The sequence below is a fragment of the Charadrius vociferus genome, unplaced genomic scaffold (assembly GCF_000708025.1).
Source record: "Charadrius vociferus isolate BGI_N301 unplaced genomic scaffold, ASM70802v2 scaffold560, whole genome shotgun sequence".
Classification (NCBI taxonomy): domain Eukaryota; kingdom Metazoa; phylum Chordata; class Aves; order Charadriiformes; family Charadriidae; genus Charadrius; species Charadrius vociferus.
The window spans coordinates 511,502-518,399 of record NW_009646459.1 but is presented as its reverse complement, the minus strand read 5'-3'; positions in this window follow the sequence as shown (position 1 = coordinate 518,399).

The window sequence follows — 6,898 nt, the reverse complement described above, 5'->3', positions numbered from 1 at the left end:
TCACAGTGGGGGCAGGTGGGACGGAAGAGGTAGAGGGAGACTTCTGCCCACCATCACCCTGCGGTTCCCTCCCCTGCCGTGCACCATCTCACCCTCAAGTCCTCCCTTCTGCCAGCCCTGGCCCTCACCGCCTGACTTAACTCCTTAACTCTGCATGGAACTGTTCCTGTTTTATTGGGTTTTTTTTTCCTAATTTAGTTTGTGGTTAATTTAAAGAATTGCGTTGGCTTCCCAAAGGTTCAGATGACCCTTTGAGCCTACTCAAGGAAAACAGACAGTAGGCACAGGGTGGTCCAGACCACCCTTTCTGTGGCATAAGCTGCTGGATCAGCGGCATCAGGCAGCTGTTCCCATGTGGTCTGCACAGGTCTGGTGGAACAGGAGCATAAATTCCAGCCCTGAAAAAAAACCAACAGTTGACATAGTCATATGACACAAATTACAACATTAGATTCATAGAATCATAGAATGGTCAGAGTTGGAAGGGACCTCAAAGATCATTTAGTCCCAACCCCCCTGCCATGGGCAGGGACACCTCCCACTAGACCAGGTTCCTCAAAGCCCCATCCAGCCTGGCCTTGGACACTTCCAGGGATGGAGCTTTCACAGCTTCTCTAGGCAACTTGTTCCAGGGTCTCATCCCCCTCACAGTAAAGAATTTCTTCCTAATATCTAATCTAAATCTACCCTCTTTCAGTTTAAATCCGTTACCCCTCATCCTAGCACTATGCTCCCCGATCAAGAGTCCCTCCCCATCTTTTCTGTAGGCCCCCTTTAAGTACTGGAAGGTCTCCCCGGAGCCTTCTGTTCTCCAGGCTGAACAATGCCAACTCTCTCAGCCTGCATTCATAGCAGAGGTGGTCCAGCCCTCTGATTATCTTCCTGGCCCTTCTCTGAACTCGTATTGGTAGAGTGCGATTTCATATCACAGTACTACAGCAGCTTAGTAAAAAGAGACACTTAAGTGTTCAATATTAGCACCCACTGTCTCTGTGATGACTTTTGTCCTATTGTTTATCTACTGTTTTTATCATGAAATGGATACCAATTATATATCCAGACTATCATATGTGTCTTTTTATTATTTGCCAACTACATAGATTAAAAGCTCCTTCCAAAAGTTTCAGCAAAGCCTGTGATGAAATGTTCCTCCCAGGATCTAGTTTGCGGGATACTATTCCTCCACCTGTGGGACCTACATTATATATCTGTATTTTGGCAGCACGGGAATACTGACATTTCTGTCAAGATACCTTTTATGCTTGTTGCTTATATTCTTCACCTTCAAGCACATTTTTTCTTGCAGCTTCTTGAAGTAGCATTATTTTTTACAAGGCAGATTTTATTCTTTATTGGATTTCAATTGTTGTGCAACTCCAAAATAAGTTACTTTCAGCTGTTTCATCATGCATTCTTGTTAACCTATAGAGACCTCATATAATGCCTAGTTCACTTGCAGTCAGTAGGACATCTCATGCTTTGCTGGGTTATGTGTGTTAATAAGATTGGATGTGTGGATTATTTATCTAAGACCTCAAGGATTCTTTTCCTGTTCTAACTTTTACTGTTCTCCTACAGTCTGCTTTTGGGTATATGCTACCTAATTCTGACTTCTTTCAAGTTTCATAGTATTGTAACTCCATCATCTTCTGTGGAATTACACTGCTCTTCATCATCATACACCATAGTATCAGACTCTGAGCTCCCTTTAAGATGTTCAACATAGAGATTGTAATGGTGTGAATCTTCCAGTTTGTCCAGAGAGTATTTCCTCGTACATCCTCAGCAATAGTCGGGCCATTAGAATAATCTGGTAGGCCATCATTCCCATGTTATTTCCTTCTCCCTGTCTCCCACAAGACAGGGAGACAAGAGTTACATAGTACCCAGAGAGGTAATTATTTCAGTATTTCTTTGGAAAGCATTATTCATAATGCCTTGAATCATTCAAAGAGTGTATCAGTTGAGGTTATTTTTTTGCAATCCCTAGTATGTCGCTAGAAGAACTATGGGTAACTATCTCATTGGCCATAGTTTTATAATGGAAGATGAATCTAAAATCAAAGCACGCTACAATACTTTCCACAACCTGACATCAAAGTTTAGTATTTAGAGTGAAAAAATACCTTCTTGCATTATATCATTTCCTCAGTTAAATTATCTGAGCAATGCCTACTCAAAAGATGCGTATGCAGTGAGATTTGGATTTTCCAAACATAATTCTGTATTTCAGTGCAAGTGAAGTGTTGCAGCTGGGGTCAAGTACTTATAGCAGAGAGTGCACTTTGTGTAACTGTACATGCAAAGTGATCACCACTACAGCAACACTGGAAGTAAATAATTTATCTGTATTTTTCTGCCACAGCAGAGTAAATAATAACTGGATACTTTTGGTGCAGTTCCAGTAGATACCACACGCTAGCTTTACAGATTCAGGTGTCATTCAGCACCATAAATCAAAGACAGCCTGCTATTTGCAAAAAATTTAAAGGGACAAAGCATTTTAGTTCTCTCATATTTAGATATGTATTTTTACCTGTTGGTCTTAAAAGGTAGCAAACATAGAAACAAAGGAATATAAATGGAGAAAATTCAGTGTGAAAATTAATTTGTATGTGATTGCAGACTGACAATTCACAGCTAGGAAACTGCAAATACCTCTTTTCACAGAACATCCATATATATTTTTAAGAGTATGTAAAATCATGAGACAATGTGATATTTTTCCAATGAATATGATCAGAAAATAAGTACTCCCTTTCATGTAATAGTGCTTCATAAAATTGCCTTTTCAATATACAATTCAAACACAAATTCACTGCAAGAATTTGGAAGCTTCAGTAATGAATCCTGTACTTTATATGTGCTTTATATCTTGTATTAATAGGAGCATCAATATCTTTTGCACATCACTACCAAATCTCCTAATGAAAAACAAAAGGAAATGTCTGAGTGCTAAGTGACATAAGGATAAAAATTATGACCTGGGAAATTGCATTTTTTGATGGACAATTAAATTATTTTTATTGCTAGATATAATTTTATAAAATGATAACAAAAGTCCACCAGGAGACTGTTTCCAGTCTTTATTGTTTTAAAGTGAGTGCCGAGAAGGATCTTAAGACAATGACTAATCAATGTCTTCCTTTAAGTGGAGGTACAGTAACAACGGAGGTATCTTTCTATCTTCATGTGAGAATCCATTAGAAAAGCTTGTAATACTAGGAAAAAATGGTCCTCTTAGTCTTATATAAAGCCGTCATAAATACTTGAGGAAAGTAGGATTCCTGCAAATGTATTTAAAATAGTGGAGAAAACTGAGTTAGAAGATAGCAAATAATTGGCTTCCATTTGATACTTTTGCAGGAATCGAGGCGCTCAGTTGCATACTGAAGTAAAAATATGGATTGTATAGTAACCCTCAGTTTATAACTGTAGTTATAACTTTAGTTACATAAATTTAATTACAACCATAAGATAGCAAGACAGTATGTTGCCTAAGCCAGGATGGGATGATTTGTGAACCTGAACTTAGGCAGAAATGGAATAAATTCTTATGCCTGAGATGCACAGCTAATGGTACTAGTGCAGTGATTGCTATATATTAGCCAAGTTCCCCCGCACTTAAGATTGGATTTAGATAGTGCTGTACTCTCTTAAGGAAGATTGGTGTATCTATAATAATATTTGAGGCAATTACAGAAATTCATCAGTAGGGAAAAGGATAACACAGCTGGTTTCATTTGTCTGAAGATGCAGAGAAGAGACTTTTCAACACTTACAAAATGCTGCTTTTGATGTATATAGAGAGCTCTAAGTGTATAGAGTGCCAACATGGTTTAAATACATAGATAAAAAACATTTATTACACTGGTGTGAGTATAGTAATGAAGCAGGCTGCCAGGGTGCTGTGTTTCTATTAGCCTGCTTCCTAATCCAGTTATATTTTGAATTGTGGCTTTGCATTACCTTACATATAATCAAAATAAAAATACTATGAAATTTCGGTTTTGCTTTGGTGGTTATATAGTTAAAGAAATTGCAAGAAGTTAATTTTTTTACTCCAAAGTAAAGACTGTTTAATGGATCTACAACTTTGAAGAGACTGGGAAATTCTTTCAGAAGAATCAGTGGTTAAATTTTAGGTTGGATACTGAAAACAATTCTAGTATATTTTGAATTACATTGCATATTCAAACCTCTCGTATTTGTGGGGAAAACTTGTTCTATTAATATGTACTTATGCTAAGAAAGTAGTCACGATTCTGTGAGATTTACTGGGAAAAAAGAGTTGAGCTCCCCCTGCTGTTACACTGCATACAGATAACTGGAAAACCTGGATTTTGTTCCGATGAGTAAAACGTTAGTCAGATAAGAGAAAAATTTTAACAATAAAGAAGTACCATTTTTCAGTTTGTGGTAATGTGCTACTGGCATTGGAAAGAACTAGAGTATTTAGTTTGTTTTCCAAGTATTTAGTGTTCTCAAGTTTTTTTGGCATTTATACCATAATGTATACTTTGACATAAAACATTTTCCAAGTTCTCTGTGCAAAGCTAGGATTTAATATTTGTGCTTGCATAAAATTAATCTTGTTCCATTTACATGTCCATGAAGAGACTCCTAAGCATTAAAGAAAAAAAGTACATTTCCTTATGATGATTTCTTTTTGCTCTAAGGAATTATTCCGAGAATTAATCACGTGTTGACAATTGTAAATTCTGAAGCTTATGTCTGGTTTGCGATAATAAACTGACAACACGTATGTGCACGTGGATGCCTGAAAGATGCTGATTACCTTATGAGCCACTAATGCTGTTCTCTCTACAGATGCTTTGCGTAGAAATCAAATCAATTAGACTGAGCCATCGGGTTCAACTCAGAACAAGGTAGAGTTTATTCCTCCGAAAGGAATGCTTAGTTATGTCATGCAGCTAAAGAGAAATTAACACGGGTATATTTTTGGTATTGCAAGGTGGAAAATCAGAGAAAGAAAAGAGACAATTAAATAACAGACACCAATAGATACTTCCTTTGCCTTCAGGCAAGCCAGTATTTCTCTGTCCATATGCAGCACTGATACCTTTTTTCACAGATACGTGGAAGAGACAAAAAAGGCATACAGATAAGAAATGAAAAGGGGCTGCTGAATTGTGTGCCTGGGAGTGCACGTGTTGCACTAGACATTGCTAACCAGGGACTCTCTCCTCCCTTCATTCCCCCATATATTTTTATCTAGATGCACACTCACATGAAATCAGAGAGACTCCGAAGCCGAGGCACACCAGTATTGTATTGCAGGGATACCATGGGTTCCTTTGAAGAAACTCTGAACAGAGTGACTTGCATTTCCCTAGAATTGCTTATCTACATAAGTATTTTCAGAAGTAGTTCGTGCTTTGGCATTAACAGGCATTGGCAGAAATACACCTCTTTTTTTATGTGAATCCTGATGAGCTGTTTGCCTCAGGCAGGGTTCAAGGTAGGACATTTTCCCAGGACTTTTAATTTTCTGCCATTATGTACATTTTAGTTTTATTAAGTTTTGTTAGCTATATTTCTTAAATTTGGGAAAGGCTTTTTGGTTCTACCTCCCTGCCCCTTTTGTTGTGTCAGTTTATTACCAAAGTTTAGGGTTGAATATCCAGTCTCAGTGGTCAAAGGAGATTTTATGGGTGGAGGCAGAAGTCTGTCCTATTCCCAAACAGTTGGAAACCCAACCTAGAAGTCAAACGTAATGTTGAAATAAAGAAAATCTGGCCAGTTATTTACTGCTGGAGAGTCAAATGCATTTTATTTGGTTGTAATGCAATTGCACTTTGTAAAGTGTACACTAGAATGTTCTCATGCCACTGTTCATATAACAGACTCTTCAAATTCAGGACCCACAGGTATAAATCGCAACAAATACACGCACACAGATATCAGAAGGAAGCCAATGACTTTATGTCAGTGATACTGCTGTTTCTACATGTATTGTGGATGAAAAGACAACCAGAATGACCCGTTAGGTTCAGTTCAGGGTAAGATACGGTTTATTCCTCCAAAAGCTCCAGGAGGGAACTGAGGCAGATGTCATGTCTGAACACCTGTTTGCTTAGCAAATGCACGAAACATTACATGAATGCATCTATGTCTTTTCTTACGTATAAAGTCTTACTTTCTTTTCTTGGCTGCTTGGTGACCACTAAACTTTGCAAGTATTTACTTAGGGCTCATTTTTAACCTAGACTACAAATAAAAGGCTAAAACTGGTGAAAGAGAAGCCCTGTGGATGTACTGAAAAACAAAATTTGGCTGCCTATGTAGTTTCTTGCTCAAAGTACCAAAAAGCAGTGTTTTTCATGGTAAAAATAACCCCTTAGGAGTCTGGAAATCTAAATGCATCAGACCAGTTACCTTTAATGTTCCCCTTTTAAGGTGTAGTTCAACTGTGCATCACACACCATTTGGGTTGTCGTTTTGCAGTTTGCTTGGAAAAAGCTTAAGGCATACTGTAAGAATTATTTCAGTGCCTATAAGAAACATCATACTTCATTTCTTTGCACAGAAACGGCAGTGTCGCTGTTACCCTCTTTCACGTAATTATGAATGGCTACCCTTCACTTCCTGATATTCTTGAGTCGCGTAAGTATTCTGTTTTTAATGACCTCAAATGAGCTGGCACATGGAAAAAGGGCCTAAGCATGAGTCAACATTATCCTAAATGTGTTCTGGTGTGCATACCAATGATACCAATACCAATTCAAGATGTTATGCATCACGACTAGGTTTGGAGTCTTTTTTCTTTGTTAGCAGTAACAAAACAATTGATGGAGAAACATGAAAACAGAAACATATAATCTTACCATAACATGGAGGTTGAATTTAAATTTAGAATCTTTTTTTTTTTGGGGGG